The sequence below is a fragment of the Sinocyclocheilus grahami genome, unplaced genomic scaffold (genome assembly GCF_001515645.1).
Source record: "Sinocyclocheilus grahami isolate Dianchi unplaced genomic scaffold, SAMN03320097.WGS_v1.1 scaffold247.1, whole genome shotgun sequence".
NCBI lineage: Eukaryota > Metazoa > Chordata > Actinopteri > Cypriniformes > Cyprinidae > Sinocyclocheilus > Sinocyclocheilus grahami.
Window position 1 is genome coordinate 1,071,685 of NW_015505426.1, and position 20,519 is coordinate 1,092,203.

The following is a 20,519-nucleotide window of genomic DNA, read 5'->3' on the forward strand; positions in this document are numbered from 1 at the left end:
TAGGTTAGTCGAAAAGGGGCATGTGTATGGGGTATGTGTTGTGTCAGGAACCATGTTGAGGTTAAGAGTGAGGAGGAAGTGATCCGAGGTGTGCAGTGGAGTAACGAGCACATGATTAGTGGAGCAGTGTCGTGTGTAAATAAGGTCCAGTTGGTTGCCTGATTTGTCAGTAGCCATAGTTAATACTCGCTTGAGATCAAAAGAAGCAAGCAGTGTGGAAGTCTGCAACCTGAGGTTTATCTAGGTGGATGTTGAAGTCTCCAAGCATAACTAGGGGAGTACCATCCTCAGGAAAGTTTGAGAGCAGCACATCTAATTCTTCCATGAAGATACCTAGTGGTCCTGGGGGTCGATAAACAACTATAAAATGGATTTTGAGAGGGTGGGTAATAGTGGCTGAATGTGATTCAAAGGAGCTGTTGATACTCAGAGATGGTAAAGGATTCAATTTAAATACATAGTTCTCATAATTTATCAGAGGAGGCTAAGAGAAGAAAAGTTAAGACTAGAGCAGCTCATCCTGGAGTTCTGGAGAGGAGGCATGAGAATAATAGTGTTTTGGATGTTCCATTTACTCTGGGTGAAATGAGAAGAGTAATAGCAAGATCTGGATTAACATCTCCTGGGGAAGATGGAATCTGCTATATAATGTTAAAACATCTAGGTACTTTAGCAGATTCGAAATTCCTAGGTCTATATAATAAAGTGTGGGATATGGGAAAACTGCCTAATGCTTGGAAAGAAGCAGTGATTATTCCTATTAGGAAGCCAGGGAAAGATCCTTCAAAACCGGTAAACTATAGGCCAAAAGCTCTAACATCGCATTTAGTCAAAATAATGGAAAGGATGATTACTGAAAGACTGACATTTTATTTGGAAACAAAGGAACTTTTATCACCTTATCAGAGTGGATTCAGGAGAGGGACCCAGTTGTATGTTTGGAAACGGAAATCAAGAAGGCACAGGTTAATAAAGAATCAGTTATGGCAGTTTTCTTTGATGTTGAGAAAGCATACGATATGGTTTGGAAGGAGGGACTAATGATTAAGTTAAATAAAATAGGAATTTCAGGAAGAGTATTTAATTGGATTAAAGATTTTTTATTTGACAGATCTATTCGAGTTAGAATTGGTACAGCTTTGTCCAGGAAGTATCTGGTAGATAACGGTACCCCTCAGGGTAGTGTCATTAGTCCATTGCTTTTTTCCATCATGATAAATGTTTTGTATATGGATCGGCAGCTAAAACATCATTACAAAAGTTAGAAGTAATACAATCTCAAGCATTGAGATTGTGTTGTGGTGCGGTCAAGTCGACTCCCGTTGATGCTCTGCATGTGGAGATGAGGGAAATGCCAATGTGTTTCCGACAGGAACAGCTAATGATGAATTATTGGGCAAATTTAAAAGGACATACGGAGGCTGGAAACCCAACCACCAAGGTACTTCTCCCATGGTGGGGGAGTGAGAGAGCTAAGAGTAAATGTTTTGCATGGATCTCAGTGGATATAGCAAGAAAAATGGGATTAGATCAGGAAACATACATTCCTACAGTCCCATTAACAGTAACTCCTCCATGGTTATTTCTCTCAGTATTCGTTGATTTACTGTATATCTACTGGAAAATAGTAATCTATTTAAAGATACAGGAAATCTGCCAGTGTTGGTGGAGGATAGGATTCAAACATTTTATCAGAATTATGTAGCAATATATACAGACAGATCCAAAGATCCTACAGGAAGAACAGCATATGCATTTACCATTCCATCTTTACAAGTATCTATCAATAGGAGAACATCAGATCACCTGGCAGTTTATACAGTTGAGTTAATAGCAATTGCAACAGCCCTGCACTCAGTAGAACAAGTTGAACTAAACTATGTTATTCTGTGCTCAGATTCAAGTTCAGTGTTATTATCGTTACAGTCATTTTCATCCTGGGGTAGGCAAGACATAGTTAATGAAATATATGAACTCTTTTCAGACTTCATAATTTGAATATAGTGGTTACATTTATGTGGGTGCCTGCTCACAAGGGAGTTAAAGGCAATGAAACAGCAGATTCATTAGCAAAAGAAGCAATCAAGCAAGAAAATACAATGGACATTTTATTTAGCAAAGCAGAAATAAATACAATAATTAAAAGTAAAATCATCAGTAAATGGCAAGATAAATGGAACAAGGGAAGTACAGGCAGACATCTTTATAACATCCAGAAAGAAGTGGGAAGGATGAGGATGACAGGACGAAGTACCAAGGAGGAAACTATTATATCAAGGTTAAGACTGGGTCACACAAAACTAAATAAGACATTACATCTCATTGGAAAACATCCCACAGGTCTGTGTGAGTATTGTCAGGAGGAAGAATCAGTAGAACATGTTCTATGTCACTGCCAAAATGTATCACAGAAAGAGAAATATTCAGAAGGACACCACAGGAGATACTAGATGCAAAGCAAATACTCGGTCAAACAGGAAATTATAATTCTTTAATTGTATTCTTGAGGGAAATTGGGTTAAAGTATAAATGTTTTTTTTTTTTTAATTTAATAATTTTTTTAAATATATATATATATATATATATATATATATATAAATTTCTGTTAGTCACTCTTGTCCACACTCCAGTATAGTAGGTGGCAGTAATGCACCTTAACGTTGGATGCCACCCGCCATAAAACATGAAGAAGAAGAAGGCAGTGAAGTTAAAGATGTTCTCTCACCTTTTTGTCAGAGAACAAAGAACAAAGAAGCACCCTACCAACCTACTAGGCATATAAGTTCTTTAAGGCTATTTGCTTTGCTATTTTATTTGATTAATTTGATCTTGAGTTTGTATCCTTTCAACCCTTCTCTAACCTTTGTATGGATTACTGGAATCCATTTTGGAATATTGTTTGTTTGATCCATCCATCCTGTCCTGCCTACCTTCCTCACGTCTTTCCATCCTGCTCATCTCATCCTTAAAAAGGTACAACTTAAGTTTATTTAGATAGTCGTTTAAAGAGTGTCGGAAGTATGTTGGGGGCTGCTTAAAATTTGCCATTACACAAGTTAAAGAACTTTCAATCGCTCACATGGATTGATGAAAATTGTTTGGAAACATTGTTTGCAACTTGGAAATGTAAAGTTTGGATTCTTTATGTTTAAAATAGTCTTGGATTTTGAAGTGCCCTATTGTCAATGCTGTGCTTGCTGCTGGAGTGGACCATAATCTTTTGTTCATGTATGGATTTACAAGCTGTGATTTCTCAACAAAAATATTATCTTGATAAAGCCTCAATATGGATGATGAAAAATTCTACCAGCTTTGTGCAACGCGCAGAGGAAAGCTTGGCATGTGTACACGTAAAATTAATGAAATGAGGGAAACAATGAATAGTGGAAATGTTGAAGCTGTTAACACAGGCCTTGAAGAGTTGAATGTTGCACTAAATGACTTTAAAAAATGTTCACCAGTCTGTACAAGTGTTATCTGAGGAAGAGGAAAGGAAAAGTGACAATGATGATTGGTATCTACCAAAGATGCAAACCTTTGAAACCTTTTTGAAGGAAGTTGCAACATGGAAAGTTTTTCAAAAGGATTTACAAGCTGTGATATCTACGTCAGACAGCATTTCCAATTTGTCAGGCAGTAAAAGGCAGTCTTCACGTTCTATTGCTAGCAGTTCCTCCAAAACCACATCAGTGTCTTCTGCACGTCTAAGGGCTGAAGCTGAAAAGGCAGCTCTATTGCAGCGTACTGAAGGGTTTAAAAAGAAGTATGCCTTACAACTAGAAAGGATTAAAGTACAAAATACAATGGAGAGAGTTGAGCTTGAAACAGAGTTGGCTGCAGTTGATGCTAAAGTGCGAGTGTTACAAAGCTTTGATACTGAATGCATGGAATCTAAACTCATATCACCAGAAGTTTCTGAGTCACCAGGAGACGGCATGAATAAGTATCTGAAGAGCCATCAAGGAATGAATGGAATCAAGGCAACTCTGCAACCAGAACCCTCACCAGTGGAATATGCAAAAATCTCTGTTATCCCTAAAACACCACTGCAAAGAGCTTTGACGCATGATGTAAGGCTTCAGAGGTCTCAAGGTCCTTGACAAATGCCACCATTGAATCAGATTAGTCAAACTAGTGCAGACATCACATTACCACTTGCGCCTTCAGGCTTAAGCAGCAACAATCTGAGTGCTATTACTGATCTTATTGTGCAACAGCAAAAAATGTCTTCTCTTCCAACTAGACGTGCCTGTATTCAATGGTGAACCACTGAACTTTAAACCATTCATGCAGGCATTTTAACACTGTATCGAAAGTAAGACCAACAGCACTCAAGATAGGTTATATTACCTTGAACAGTATACCTCTAGTCAACCTAAAGAGTTGGTTAGAAGTTGCCTTCATATGGATGCAGGCAGAGGCAAAAGGACTCTTGGAACATCATTTTGAAGATTAATTCAAAATCACCAATGCCTATGGAAAAGGCCTTAAATTGGAATAACATACCAGTAGACAATGGTGAAGCTTTACATAGTTATGCTCTTTTTCTCCATTGATGTTGTCATGTTATGCGTACTTTGAGGAATATGAATGAACTCAATCGTCCATCAAACATGAGGCTTCTCATCTCCAAGGTGCCTTACAAAATAAAGGGAAAATGGCGATCATATGCTTTTGACATCAAAGAAAGGACAGCAGCCAGGGCCACGTTTGGTGATCTTGTTAATTTCCTGGAAAGGCAGGCCAGGATTCTGCAAGACCCTATTTTTGGTGACCTCCGAGATGCCTCCTCAAGCAAAAGGACATCAAAGACAACCATCAGCAGTAGCAAGCCCACTATAAGTTCTACACAGAAGAGCAAAGGGGAGCAGTTTTGCTTCAACAGTGGCAGCAGTGCCAGAGGACAATGCAGAATGTTCTACTGCAGAGAACACAATGTAATTGTTCAAATCTTCCAACTTGTCAAAACTCTGTCCTATCTGCAGTGGCAGTCATGGCATTGTGTCTTGTCAAGAACTGTTGACAAAGCCTCACAATGCTATAGTTGAACTGCTAAAAACAAAGGTGTCTGCTTTGGTTGTCTGGTCAAAGGGCATATAAGTCGAACTTGCAAAAACCGACAAATCTGTTCAGAATGTTCAAAACCGCATCCCACAATCTTACACATACCCCTAATGCCGAGTTCACACTGCACGATTTTAGCCCGATTTTTCACTCGCCGACGGGTTTTGCGAATTCGTCGACAAATGCCCGAAATCGGAGGCAAATCGGTGCTCGTTCACGCAAGTGACAATCACGCAGTGCGAATTATCAAAGACGCGATCCGAGGGAATCGTCGATGCGTCGCCAACGCCCGTGAAATATTTGGCATGCTAAATATCTGGAGCTGTCAGCGATCACAATCATGCTGTGTGAAATGAGTTCTGACTGAAAAACACACTGGCGATGACCTACAGCCAATGAGAGGACAAGATACAGGGCAGCGGGAAGTTCGGGGATGAGTTATATGAAATGTAGTTTGGGGACCAGTGTTGCCAAATCCGCGATTGCCGCCGGTTGTTTTTTATGTCAGTAGGTTGAAGCGACCTCAATAACGTGATATTTAGGCCCTAGAATGTGAATTTTTCCAGGAGAACCCCACCAAAAAAAAATGTTTACCCCCAGAACGCGATTTTTACTGGGGGACCCCCTCGAAAGCAATTGGGCTATTTTCAGGCTAGTTTTGAGTAGTAATTGGGCGGGTTTTGTAGCGAAAACCTGGCAACCCTGCACCAGACAGCTGTCGGCGATTCTTCCTATTGTGAAGTCATGCAATGTGAAACCCTGAAGCAATTGATTGTAGTGATAAACAGTACACTCTTGCAATTATACCTATTCAAGTCAAGCTGACCAACTTAAATCATATAGTCCAGACATACGCTTTCCTTGACCCGGGAAGTTCTGCTACCTTTTGCATTGATCAACTCAGAAAAGGTTTAAATGCCAAGGGCAAACACCAACAAATACTTCTGCGTACTATGGAGCAAAAGAAGCCCATTAAGGTGGTCAAAGGCCTGGAAGTGTGTAGCCTGGAAGGCAAGGAATTTATCAAGTTAGGGAAATTCCTGTTGATAAAGAACATATCCCCAAGCAGAAGGACATCCGAAAATGGCCCTATCTTCAAGATGTGGATACCCACCATTAACGTGGAGGTTGGCCTTCTCATTGGGATAAATGCACCCAAATTGATGGAACCTTGGAGAATTATTAATAGCCAGGTTAATGGCCCCTTTGCTATAAAGACACTGTTAGGTTGGGTAGTGAATGGACCTTTCCATGGTGAGGATGCATGGATTCATAAAAGAGGTCCATATATGTCCATGCGCATCGGATTTCTGTTGAAAATTTAAATGATCTTTTTGATTCAACAATATAATCATGATTTTCCAGAAAAGTTGTACCTTGTACCACAACTTGTACCACAAGATCAGCTGAAACAGGAAAATGGAAAGGTATGATACATTCCACATCATGGCATGTTTCACCCAAAGAAGGAAAGCTTGCGTGTAGTATTTGACTGCTCTGCAGCTTATCAGGGGGTGTCACTGAACACTGAGCTCATTCCAGGTCCAAACCTTACGAACACTCTGATTGGAGTCTAGTCCGCTCTCGTCTAGGTAAAATTGCCATCATGGTTGATGTGGAAAAGATGTTCCATCAAGTCAAGGTCCCACCTCATCATGTGAATTTCCTGTGCTTTCTTTGGTGGCCAGATGGCAACGTCAATCAGCCACTGAAAGAATATAGGATGGTCGTACATCTTTTTGGTGCAACGTCATCATGCTGTGCAAGTTATGCTTTAAAGAGGACAGCTGAGGATAACACGGGGTGCTTCTCAGCTGAGGCAACTAACACAGTTAAGAACAATTTCTATGTGGATGACCTGTTGAAAGCTGTAGACACAGAAAACCATGCCATTAGACTCTGGAAGGAACTGAAGTCACTCTGTGCATCTGGAGGCTTTAAGCTGACCAAATGGATAAGTAATAACAGGGCTGTCTTGGCCTCTATTCCAGAGTCTGAAAGGGCCAAGGACATCAAAAATCTTGACCTTGAGATAGAAAATTTGCCACTTGAACGAACACTAGGGGCCTCATTTACGAAACGAACGTACGACAGAAAATTGAGCGTACGGTCGTTTCAACGCAAAATGTGGAATTTATCAATATGGACGTGAGCGGTGGCTAAGATCAAATCTCACGTCTGCTCTCAGCTCGTGTACGCAAGTTTTTGAGTTAGCTGAACTGCGCAGAGCAGAGTAAATACGGTAGAGAATTGTAGATTGACAGCATTTTGTTCATTTTATTTTCCTGACCGTCAAACGAAGCTCATTAGTCGATCGTTAATCAGTAAGATTAGAATGTCTTTTTTGGTGTTGTTTTGTACAGGGCTTTAGCTTTATATGCGCGAATAGCAGCATAAACAAGACCGTGAGGATTCAATCGTCGCATCATGCACCTGCAGCGCTTCTGTGAAAGGAGAAAAACAGAAATTAAGTTTATAAAAGGGATAAAATCAATAGGATCACACAAAATATATAATAGGCTATAATATAATTAAAAGATTAACAAAAGGGGGGGGGGCACTGTGCAACAAGTATAGGTTGTGCTCGTTTTTGTGACACTCTTAATGCATTTAATTTATTTTCTTTATATCTTTATTTGATTGAATCCATCTGATCGCACAGGCGCCTCACGCACACACAAACAACATTAGTTCTAGCATTGCCTGACATTTCAACCATTCATCATCAAACTAAAATGCAGTCAACCAAACATAAGTTACACTGTTTATTTTAAAAGGTCCTCCGTAAAATCAGCGTGCAGCGCACAAAAATAAAAATTTTTGCACATGTGAAGGATTTTACACGGATATTAGAACATGAGTGAAGTATAAAGCCATGTTTAGGCTGCATAATGAATAATAGTTATGCAAACAAATGTTACAAATATGGCAAAAATGGATACAGCTTTAAGCTGACCAAATGGATAAGTAATAACACGGCTGTCTTGGCCTCTATTCCAGAGTCTCATAGGGGCAAGGACATCAAACATCTTGACCTTGTACGAGCACTAGGTGTGCAATGGAGTGCTGAGGAAGATGCTTTCATGTTCCAGGTGACTACAAAGGAACGTCCATGCAGTAGACGTGGGATTCTGTCCATGGTTTGCTCAATATATGACCCACTTGGATTTCTCGCACCTCTCACCTTTCCGGCAAAAAGCATCTTAAAAGAGTTATGCAGGCAGAACATTAGATGGGATGATGAACTGCCAGAGGTGTATGCCCAAACCTAGAAGCAGTGGTAGCAAGACCTTCCAAAGGTGAGGGAATTCAAGGTTAATCGATACTTGGTTCCAAAAGACTTTGAAAATATCAAAATGGCACAGGTGCACCATTTTTGTGATGCAAGCGATATTGGGTATGGAACAGTGTCTTATCTTAGATTGACCAGCAACAATAAAGTTCATGTCACCTCTATCATGGGCAAGGCTCGGGTTGCTCCTTTGAAGGTGATGACTACACCATGGATGGAGCTCACTGCTGCCGTTCTGGCTGTACGTTTGGACAAGATATTGTCTGAAGAGCTGCATATGGAGTTGGCGCAATCTCTGTTCTGTCAGATAGCATGACCATCCTGAGGTACATCCGCAATGAAAGCAGAAGATTCCAAACCTTTGTGGCAAACTGCATTAATATCATCAGAAGTGCATCAAAGTTGTCTCAGTGGAGGTACATAGGCACAAAAATGAATCCTGCTGATTATGCCTCCCGGGGGCTGACAGTCAACACATTTCTGAAAAGAAAGACCTGGATCGATGGCCCAGACTTCCTAAGGGAACCACCTCATTGTTGGCCAGACCCTCCATCCGAACTCATCCTCTTTCCAGATGACCCAGAATTAAGAAAGGAAATGGTCTCCATAAATTTTGCAATGAAAGACCACTTTGACACTACAACTTGCCTCATGAATTACTTCTCAACATGGATAAGCCTCAAAAGGGCCCTGGCGTGGCTCCTAAGATTCAAATTCATTCTTTCAGAACTTCCTAAGAAATGCAAGGCAAAGGCAGAACAAAGCAGGCATATTATGACCACAAGAATAGGAAAACAGGAGAAACCTGATTCATATGTGCTATCAGTACAAGATATGGAGGATGCTGAAGTGGCAAATATACAATTTTGCCAAAGGCAGGGATATTTGCAGGAAATAACTCGCTTGCAGAAAGGCATGAAGAATGTTGGTAGAAGCAGCCCCATCTACAGGTTAGATCCTGTTCTTGATAATGGCATCTTGAGGGTGGGTGGCCGCTTGAACAAAATGGCAGTGCCTACTGAGCAGAAATATCCTGCCATTCTTCCTAAAAACCATCATGTTTCCAAGCTCTTACTTCGGCACATGCATCTAGAAGTTGGACACAGTGGAAGGAATTTCATGCTGCCCCAGCTTAGACAAAGATACCTTGTCCTTGTCCAGAAAGGTCATTCGTGAATACACATCATGCAGAAGAATAAACTCCAGTGCAGGTGAACAGAAAATGGGAGATTTGCCTATTGACAGGTTGACCCCTGACCTTCCGAACTTCACTCATGTAGGGGTTGATTATTTTGGACCACTGGAAATAAAACAAGACCGTTGTTTGGATTGTTTATGAAAGAAGATCTTTACAGTATGCATCGCTGGAGGCAAGTGCAGTACACTGCTGATTTGTTTTTGGAAGTGTTGGATTTGAGAGTATCTTCCTCCTCTGCAAGCATGGCAAAAATGGTAACGGACCAGGCGCAACTTACGTCAAGGAGACATTGTGCTGGTAGCTGATGCCTCAGCTCCACGAGGTTCATGGATGTTGGCCAGAGTCACTGAAGCCTTCCTTGACTCCAAAGGCCTGGTCCGCAGTGTACATCTACAAACCAAAACAAGCTCGAAAGACCTGTCAGCAAAATCTGCTTGCTGGTAGAAGGCCAATAACCTATTTAAGGCCTTTATAGTCTTTGTGCACTTGCATACACTCATACATGCACATACACTGATTTGCATGCAAATAATATTGTACATGGTATAGAGTAGTACAATGAATTTAAGTAAACAATTTATGGCTCCTTTAAAATTGTATTTTGTTTGCTATAGCTTGCTTCCATCGGTAGCTATAATGGGCCGGCTATGTTGGAGCCATTATTTATTTGTTATTTAGGTTCTAGGAGTACTAAAATATATTTTGGTATATAATGGTTTTTTGTAGAGACTTTTATTTTGATAGACAGTGAGAAGGCAGTGAAGTTGAAGATGGCCGCCTCTCACCCTTTTGTCAGAGAACAAAGAAGCACCCTACCAACCTACTAGGCATATAAGTTATTTAAGGCTATTTGCTTTGCTATTTTATTTGATTAAATTTGATCTTGAGTTTGTATCCTTTCAACCCTGCTCTAACCTTTGTATGGATTACTGAATCCATTTTGGAATATTGTTTTGATCCATCCATCCTGCCTTGCCCTGCCCTGCCTGCCTGCTACCTGCCTACCTTGCTCACGTCTTTCCATCCTGCTCTTCTCATCCTTAAAAGGTACAGCTTAAGTTTATTTAGGTAGTCGTTTAAAGAGTGTCAGCGAAGTATGTTGGGGGCTGCTTAAAATTTGCCATTACATACAAATTATATAATCATATATTCCAGCAGTTGGCTAATGTACTTACATATTTACGTGCGTGCGTGTATCTGCTTATATATATTTTTGCTTCGTTTATATTTTGTTGGTTTTTTTTGTGGACTCTTTATCAAACAAGCTCAGTTTAATTGGCTTTTTATCAGGTACTACATTGTAAAAACGATTTGATTAAACAACCAAAAAAAAAAAAAAGTAGAATACGAATCCAGGCTCTCCAGAACATATTTTACAAAATTAGAGCTGGAGGATAGAGCTAAAAAATTATATATACATATTTTTAATATGTATATTTTTAAGAAAATTTACTTAATTTATCAAGCATCCATTGTTGCCAAGTACTGCAAATTTAAATATTATATGTAACCATTATATGTAACCATTTATATGTAACCATTATGGTTAATGTAACCATTTATATACAACAATTTAACATTAAATATATTTACATGTGTGTATATATATACTTACCGGTCACTTTATTAGGTACAACTGCTAGTTGGCACAAATACCCAATCAGCCAATCACATGGCAGCAATTTAGGCATGGTCAGTTAGATCTGTTTAAGTTCAAACTGAGCATCACAATGGGGAAGAATGGTGATTTAAGTGACTTTAAATGTTGCATGCCTGTTGGTGCTAGAAGAGCTGGTCTTCACAAATTGATGATCTGCTGGGATTTTCATGCACAACCATCTCTAGGGTTTACAAGGAAGGGTCAGAAAAAGAGAAACTATCCAGTAAGCTGCAGTTCTGTGGGTGAAAATACCTTGTTGAGGTCAGAGGAGAATGACCAGACTGGTTCAAGCTGATAAAAAGGCAACAGTAACTCAAATAACCACTCAATACAATCAAGGTATGCAAAAGAGCATTTCTGAATGGGCAACATGTCGAAACTTGAAGCAGATAGGCTACAGCAGTAGAAGACCACACCGGTTGCCATTTCTGTCAGCTAAAAACAGAAAACTAAGGCTACAATTCACACAGGCTAACTAAAATTGGTTAGAATAATGGAAAAGGTTGCCTGGTCTGATGAGTCTTGATTTTTGCAGCGACATCAGACAATGCTGTGTCTAATATACAACACAATATAAACTTCTTATTTATTGAAACTGTTGTATAAAATTAATATCACATTTGCACTTGTGCTATTCGGTACAAAAACAGCACTCATGTGATATTGAACTCGTTGTTCATATGATATTGCTTGACTGTATCATATGATATAAATATTCAATATGAGACCATTTATTTTTGCCCCAATATCCAGAATTATAGGGGGTAGATAACTGCATCTATAGGCTACATCACGGAATGAGTTGGTTAGTCACCAATTAATAAAATATATTTCAATCATGACAACTCTCTGAAGATTTTAGTATGGTGATGGATATGACAATGTTAATGTATTTTGGGATTGGCGAAATCTGCTACGCTGCTGCTGAATTGCTGCAGCTGTTGGCTATAGCTGTAGTTGTAGATTATTGCAGCTGCTGCAAGCAAGTACAGGAACTTGCTACTGCCAATGCATATGGCGATACGATGCCGTGAGTATTTAAGACATACTGCTGCTGCACAAAAAGCATATAAAATAACCCAAAGCAGATCTATATAGGTGGAGCTGGGGAAGGTGTAGTGTTTCAGAGAAACTCAAAGCGCGCTGCAGGAATCTCAAGTGAATGCTAGCCAGCCATATAAATGCAAGGCAGTAAGCTCATTGGCTGCATATGCAGCATGAACCGATCAGCTTGGGCCAAGTCGTTGAACTCTCTGAATATCATCAGTAACGTTAGCAACCCGTCAGCCTGCGCCATCTAGAGTTTCATGATTGAACTATATATTTCAATCATGACAACTCTCGGAAGATTTTAGTATGGTGATGGATATGACAATGTTAATGTATTTGGTCTTGGCGGAATAGATCTGCTACACTGCTACTGAATTGCTGCTGCTGTTGGTTATTGCTGTAGTTGTAGATTATTGCAGCTGCTGCAAGCAAGTACAGGAACTTGCTACTGCCAATGCATATGGCGATGCGATGCCGTGAGCATTTAAGACATACTGCTGCTGCACAAATAGCATATAAAATAACCCCCCAACAAAGCTGGAAGAAGAAAACAAAACTATTAAATATCTATGCTGCTGCTATACAATAATATGCTTAAAATCATCCCTATAAGGCAGAAGACATATAAAAGATAAAACCCCCCAGAACAAGCAGATCTATTGCCAAGACATATGTACTGCTGCTGCTCCAGAGAGCCATGAGACCGTGTGTTTACTAACTATGTGAGCCTGGGCCGGCTTTGCCGAATGGTTTAACGCTAGTGAACTATTGCTGTGTGTTCCTGATCGGTTGACCAGATAGCTTAAACTAGTGACCTGAGTAAAATGTGTTTCTGGGCTAATGGAGCCCAGATAAATAACTAGTGGCTTAACAATGTGAACCTGGGAGATGTACCCTTAAGGCCCTGATATACTTCAAACTATCAAACTAGAGCCCGACCGATATGGGTTTTTTGTGGCCGATACCGATATTAGGGTGTAAAAAAGGCCGATATCGATATATCGGCTGATATTCTTTGTGTATATTATAGTACAGTACCAGTCAAAAGTTTGGACACTTTCCCATTCGAGGGTCCAAACATTTGACTGGTACTATATATAGAATACAGTATATACATAAACCGAATATATATACATAAACACATTTTTTGCAATGATCACTCATGTGTGGTGATCAAACACTTATAATGACGTGACAAAGATACATAATGGAGGCAGGGCATTTAACAATTTAACAATAAACTTTATTATCCAAAATGAGTCTGACATCAGTGCACTGAATAGTAAAGTTGAAGTTCATTAAACTTTAATCAAATTCAATTCCATTCAACTTTATTCCTTTGAAGTTTATTTAACTTCGGAACATTCAATCACGGATTTGCGCTACTGTCTTCACACACAGACGAAACGTACTTGTGAAGTGTGACATAATATACCTCTGTAAATAAATACAATATAAACGTATGTCTTGCACACTTGAATGCCCTTTGAATGTAACGTGTACGTTCCCTTGGAACTGGAATCATGGCGGAATTTAATGTAAAGTCCACTTCGCAGGGCACTTACGGTCGAATAAGACAGCTTGAATGCTGCTGCCTGAACAAGAGACCTCCTTACTGAAGTAAAAGTGTTGACTGGTGTCACTAGCTCGCGAATGCGCCGGCGGATCTCCACCAAATTCAGGGGATCCCTTCAGCTCGAGGAGCCCTCTCAAACGCCACCCTCCGCATGTCGATAGCCCCCTGGGATCGCTTGATTGGTCGGCGCCGGACCGCGAATTTAACCACCCGTAACTTCCGAACCCCGGGGGCTATCGATGCGGGTGTAACGAACCAGCTCATGAGGAAATATGAATAATTAACCATAACTAGTTATAATTAATTATTCATATTTTAGATCCGCTGTAGATATTTACTTGACCTCGACGTTAGAGAGGGTTCCTCGAGCTGACGGGATCCCCGAATTTGGTGCGGATTAGCCGCGCCGTTACGGAGATATGGCCGTTCAAAGTTTCAATGGTTTTCCATAGACTTAAGCTTTAAAGCGTTTCATCCAGGTCACCAGTAGCAAACAATGAAGCACGCTCGGTCGGACAAACGAAGTAATTACACCATTTCAAGCATTTTATCTGCATTATGTTCTGTTAAAAAAAATTCCATATCGGTGGCATATTCACCGATACCGATATATCGGCGACAGGCTCATATCGGCCGATAATATCGGCAAAACGATATATCGGTCGGGCTCTACTTCAAACAAAGTTATTTTTTGTTCTTCGTTTGAGAGCAAAAAGAAGTTCGAAAAGGCTAAGCGACGGTATACTGTTTTCGAACATTCCGACACCCCTGCGCTGCTGGAGGCGGAGTTGCAAACATGTGTCACGCCACCCTTGCTGAGCCTTGGGTTCAGTACCCCCTAAACACAACAATGATGGCAGCTGTGAGAGAAGAACAGTTTCGTAAACATCTGGCAGTAGCATTGATCTATTCAATGGCAAAGAAAAATAACAAGAACAAGCGACTTAGATGTTATGTGCGTCCACTTAGCGAAAACAGAAAGAATGATGGTGAGTTTGCCCTTTTTATTCAGCAAATGCTGAGCACAGATGAGAGTGCATTTTTCATACTTCAGAATGCAGCAATGTGTGCTGCTGCTATTAAAATTCACTAAACTAGCGATCTGAATAGATATGTATACTGCTGCTACAGCTGCACAAAAGTACTTAGAATTGCTATAAGTGTCTTTATTAACAAGCAAACGCAATCAAATAATGCCTATTTTGCTTTGAAGAGGTCAAATCGACTGTAAGCCGTTAAATAAGCAAAGAAATAAAATGCATATTTCACTTTAAAGAGTTACTTACCCCATGCATTATCACTGAAATTTCAAACAACTAAAGTACTTTCTGCTATATTAGTAACAATAATTTGTTCCTGCTTCCTGCTGCTAATATTATTTATGCATGCTGCTGCTATTAAATTCACTATGTGCGATCTGAATAACTATGCATACTGCTGCTACAGGTGCACAAAGGTACTTAGAATTGCTATAAGCCCCTTTTAAATAAATGAAACGCAAATGATGCCTATTTGCTTGAGTTCACATACCATCCATTTATAGTCACTGAAACTTCAGCAATTGTAAGTCGCTTTGGAAAAAAAGCGTCTGCAAAATAAATAAATGTAAATATAAACTACAGTCTATCTACTGCTGCCACAACTAAACGCATAATTTGATTTGCTATGCATGCATACTGCTATTAATAATTCAATTAATAACGCAATCTGAAATTCTATGGATACTGCTGCTACACTCCATGAAAGTACTAGAATTGCTGTAGCCCATCCATGCATTATCACTGAAATTTCATGCAACCAGATACTGTCTGCTGCCCCTGCTATATTAGCAATAATAATTGGTTGCTATGCAGACTGCTGCTAATATTATTTCTAACATTGCATCTGAATTTGCCATGCCATTCTGCTGCTATTAAATTCGCTAAAAATTGCGATCTGAATAGCTATGCATACTGCTGCTACAGCTGCACGAAAGTACTTAGAATTACTATAAGCGTCTTTATTAAACAATGAAATGCAAACGAATAATGCCTATTTCGCTTTGAAGAGTTCACAAAATCTCTGTATGCCCTGTTAAATAAACAAAGTAATAAAAGCCTACTTCAGTTTTAAAGAGTTACTTACCCCATGTGTTATCACTGAAATTTCATGCAACCAGATACTTTCTGCTGCTGCTGCTATAAACAACAGTAATAATTTGACTTGATTTGCTATCCATACTGCTATTAACAATTCGCTAATAACCAGGGCTGGACTGGGACAAAAAAATAAAGCCCTCGCATTTTGTGGTCCAGGCGACCCACCACCACTTCTATATATATATATATATAATGTATGAGATATACACTACCAGTCAAAACTTTTTGAACAGTAATGTCTTTAAAGGGTTAGTTCATCCAAAAATGAAAATTAGCCCATGAATTACTCACCCTCAAGGCATCCTAGGTGTATATGACTTTCTTCTTTCAGACGAATCCAATCGGAGTTATATTAAAATTGTCTTTGATCTTTCAAGCTGTTTAATGGCAGTCAGTGGGTGTTGCAGCGAATCAGTCCAAAATAAGTCAAATAAAGCGCATCCATTCATAATAAAAAAGTATCTTACACGGCTCCGGGGGGTGAACAAAGGCCTCCTGTATCGAATCGATGTGTTTTTGTAAGAAAAATATCCATATTCAAAATGTAATAATCGCTAATCCTACCACGAATGTCAGCTCCCAGCCCCGTGTGGTGAACTACCTTTAAAAAAAAACAAGAATCACTTGTCATCCAGCTTCAGGCTTGGAGAGCTACCCTAGATGTGTCAAGTTGGGTTCTAAAAACCATAGAACGAGGTTACTCGCTTCAGTTCACTCACAGGCCACCTTGCTTCAGATGCATAATTCAGACTTTGGTGCGGGACAACAGTGCTCACATTCTCCGGACCGAAACAGTTCCCCTAGTAAACAGTGAGTCAGATTTTTACAGCTGTTATTTCCTCGTTCCCAAGAAAGATGGTGGACTCAGACCCATTCTCGATCTCAGGCATCTGAACCGCTCACTTATGAGATGGCTGTTCAATATATTAACTTTGAAACGGATCCTCACGCAAGTATGTCCCGAGGACTGGTATCTGTCAGTGGATCTGAAAGATGCTTACTTTCACATCCAGATAGCCCCCCATCACAGACTGTTCTTGAGATTTCGCATTTGAGGGAGTGGCCTATCAGTACACAGTCCTGCCATTCGGATTGTCCCTGGCCCCACGCACTTGAATAGAGCATAGACGCTGCTCTTTCCCCTCGGAGACGGATGATAATCCGCATTCTGAACCACCTCAACGACTGGCTGGTTTTAGCCAGGTCACAACAGGAACTCATTGCTCACAGGTCGCTGCTGCTCAGCCACCTGGAGAGCCTTGGGTTGAGAATCAATTTAGCCAAGAGCTCCATGTCTCCCAGCCAGCAAATGGTCTTTCTGGGGACAGTTATCAATTCTGCCAGAATGCGGCATTGATTACACCGGAACGTTACCTGACTGTTCAGTGACTAGTGACATTATTCAAATTAGGGACTTCACGTCCCCTCAGGGCATTCCAGAGGATGCTCAGCCTCATGTCTGCCACTTCCTCTGTGATTCCTCTGGGCCTGCTCAACATGCAGACCCTTCAGTAGTGGCTCAAAGCCCATGTCCCGTCCCACACTTGGTGCATGGGACGCTTTCATCTCAGGGTAACCCACTACTGCATTCGAGCCATGGCACCTTGGAAAATCTTTCGCCTGATTCAATCAGGTGTCCCATTGGGACTGGTTTTAGCCAGGTCCCAACAGGAACTCATTGCTCACAGGTCGCTGCTGCTCAGCCACCTAGAGAGCCTTGGGTTGAGAATCAATTTAGCCAAGAGCTCCATGTCTCCCAGCCAGCGAGTGGTCTTTCTGGGGACAGTTATCAATTCTGCCTGAATGTGGGCATTGATTACACCGGAACGTTCCCTGACTGTTCAGTGACTAACCTGGAGGAGCGCTTACACATCAACTGCCTCGAGATGATGGCGTTTTTTCTGGCCCTAAAAACTTTCCTGTCAGCCTTAATGGGGCACCATGTCCTGGTCCATTCTGACAACATGAATGTGGTAGCCTTTATCAATCACCAAGGCAGTCTCAGTTCACACTCGATTCACAGGTTGGCTCCACCGTACTTTCCATCGCCTACTCGGTGAGAGGGCAAACTCCTCTCACTGAGAGCAGTTCATGTGCCAGGCAGAATGAACCAGGGGACAGACATGCTGCCCAGGGACAATGTAGCTCCAGGAGAATGGCGACTACATCCCCAAATATGTCAAATGATTTGGTCTGTCTTCGGGAGGGCAGAGGTTGGACCTCTTGTCAGAAGACAACTTTCACTGCCCAATCTACTATTCGAGACAGCGAGATGCCTCGGCCCACAATTGACCCAACAATCACCTGTATGCCTTCCCCCAGATTGCCCTGCTTCCTCAGGTCAACAGACTTTGCTGCTCCCTGAAAGTATAACTAATACCATTTTGGAGACTACCATAGTGGATGCTATAGCCTTGGCTTATGCCTCAGTGGGCTTGCAGTGCCCTATAGGTGTGAGGGCTCACTCCACCGGAGGAATGGCCTCCTCCTGGGCTTGGTAGCACGATTTCTGTAGGTGATATTTGTGTGGCCGCTGGCTGGTACATAGTCTACCTTCACCAGGTACAGATTTTGTCCGCTTAATTCTAGCTAATCCTCTTTTATAAGTGACAGTATAACTATAACAATATAACAAAACAATTTATAGTTTATGTGAAGACTGTTTTAAGTTCAATACTTTTCAAAGCCTATTAAATGTTAAAAATAATGGCTTTCAATTATTCTGCAATGTTGAATATCCATAATTAATGGCTAAAATTGAGTTGAATTGAATAGAAACATCAGTAGCAGTATTGGTATAATACTGGCCTTCAATACTTAGTAAACAGATGCCATTAAAAACATTTAAAATATAACATTTATGTTGTTTCAATTAATTTGGAGATTCAAAGGAAAATTATGACAATATGAATATATTAATATGTGAAGTGTGATTAATTCAAGAAAAATGTGTAATTCATAAATTAATGAATTAATTACACATTTTTCTTGAATATGTGTATGTATAGATGGATAGATAGATATCAAGTAAAAATATATATATATACCTCCATATACTTTAATGAAACATTTTAATATAAGTAAATATTAAGCCACATAGGGGCATATGTGAAAATTTCTGAGAGATGACAAATGAATAACTGAATAATTTTGAATTGATTAATCTTTGAGTCACATAAATTAACCAAAGTTTAACAGGGCTAATGTTATTGTTAACCCTACACATAATACAGATGGTAAGAATAAAAATATAAGCGTACATACAATATTTAGCTATTCTCAGAAACAAGTAAAAATAAATGTATATTATTGATCAAGTTAATATTCTTTATATTCTCAACATCCTAAATGTCCACATCCTTGAACCAGTTGCAGGCGACTCATATCTACCATTAAAAAACAGCTTTACAGGATTGCATTTGTGCGAGTATGTAAAAGTTGTTTCACTTGCGCAATCTGCAAGAGGAGGAAAGCCTGTGTGCCTCCATGTACTTGAGTGAGTCAGTGCGTGTGTGTGCGAGTGAGTAAGTGTGTATTCCTCTGTAAATCAGAGGCAAATATATGGCGGCAATTCTATGTCATTAATAACCGAGCGCACCACTGATGCTGGCGCGCGTGGTAAATCACTTCCGCAAGAGGAAAACAGATTTACACGCGAGGAAACGGGAGCCCGCGAGCTCATTTCAAACCCTCGCGCACGCTTGACGTCCTCTGCGCGCAATACAAGCCCTTGGCGCGCATGATCATTCCCCACATCCTCGCTCTTGATCTTCCCTCACCTGCTCCCGCTAACACTTTTATTTTTGTCAGTCGTGGGGCGGGGCTTGCCGTTTTAATTGTAACCTCAAATGTCATTGGTTATTCCTCTTTTCCGGAAGTCAGTTTTGGACACCTGTTATAAGATGATTTATAATTCTCTTGACTTAAGACATGGCACCAGTTTACCAGATACATGTGGGTTATCGTTTAATTTGCTTATTTTGTCTTTATTTAATGTAATTTAATGCATTGTTCATAGAGTAGATCTTTTTCAGATAATTTATTAATAGGAAGTCTTCTGTTTACTAATGATTGCAGTCTTCTGATGATAAGAGATACACAACCCTTTTTAAAGACTGTAATGACGCACACACACGCATACATACATAGGCTATATATAAAGCTATAGGAATGACAGTAAAGTTTTCAAAATGTGTTTTATCTTTAATCTTGAAAATAGATACAACATCATAATATTTGAAGGTTTGTTTAGTCTGTGTTCCTATAAAACACAGGTTTCACCATGTATGCATTTGATTTAGTGTTACTAGTCATCTGCTATCAAAATCAGTCCATTCACGATGATATATATGAAAATTGATTCCTGTTTTTTTAAAAGAAGCTTGTAATACATTCAGTTCCAATGTACTTATTTATTTTTGTTGCATTATTCTTTTTTTCCTTTGTATTTGCAGGTTGTGTACTTGAATGCAGCAAATAACAACCGCCCAGTTCAGGAAAGTAAAAGCATTTGAATTTTATTTCTGGAACTTTTCTGGTTC

The 20,519-nt window shown here is 40.1% G+C and overlaps 1 protein-coding gene across 1 annotated transcript in view; it reads right to left on the reverse strand.

Annotated features, from left to right (window-relative positions):
* Nucleotides 1-20,519, reverse strand: part of LOC107598188 (transcriptional activator GLI3-like) — a 134,026-nt gene that overhangs the window by 97,654 nt on the left and 15,853 nt on the right. The window lies entirely within an intron of this gene.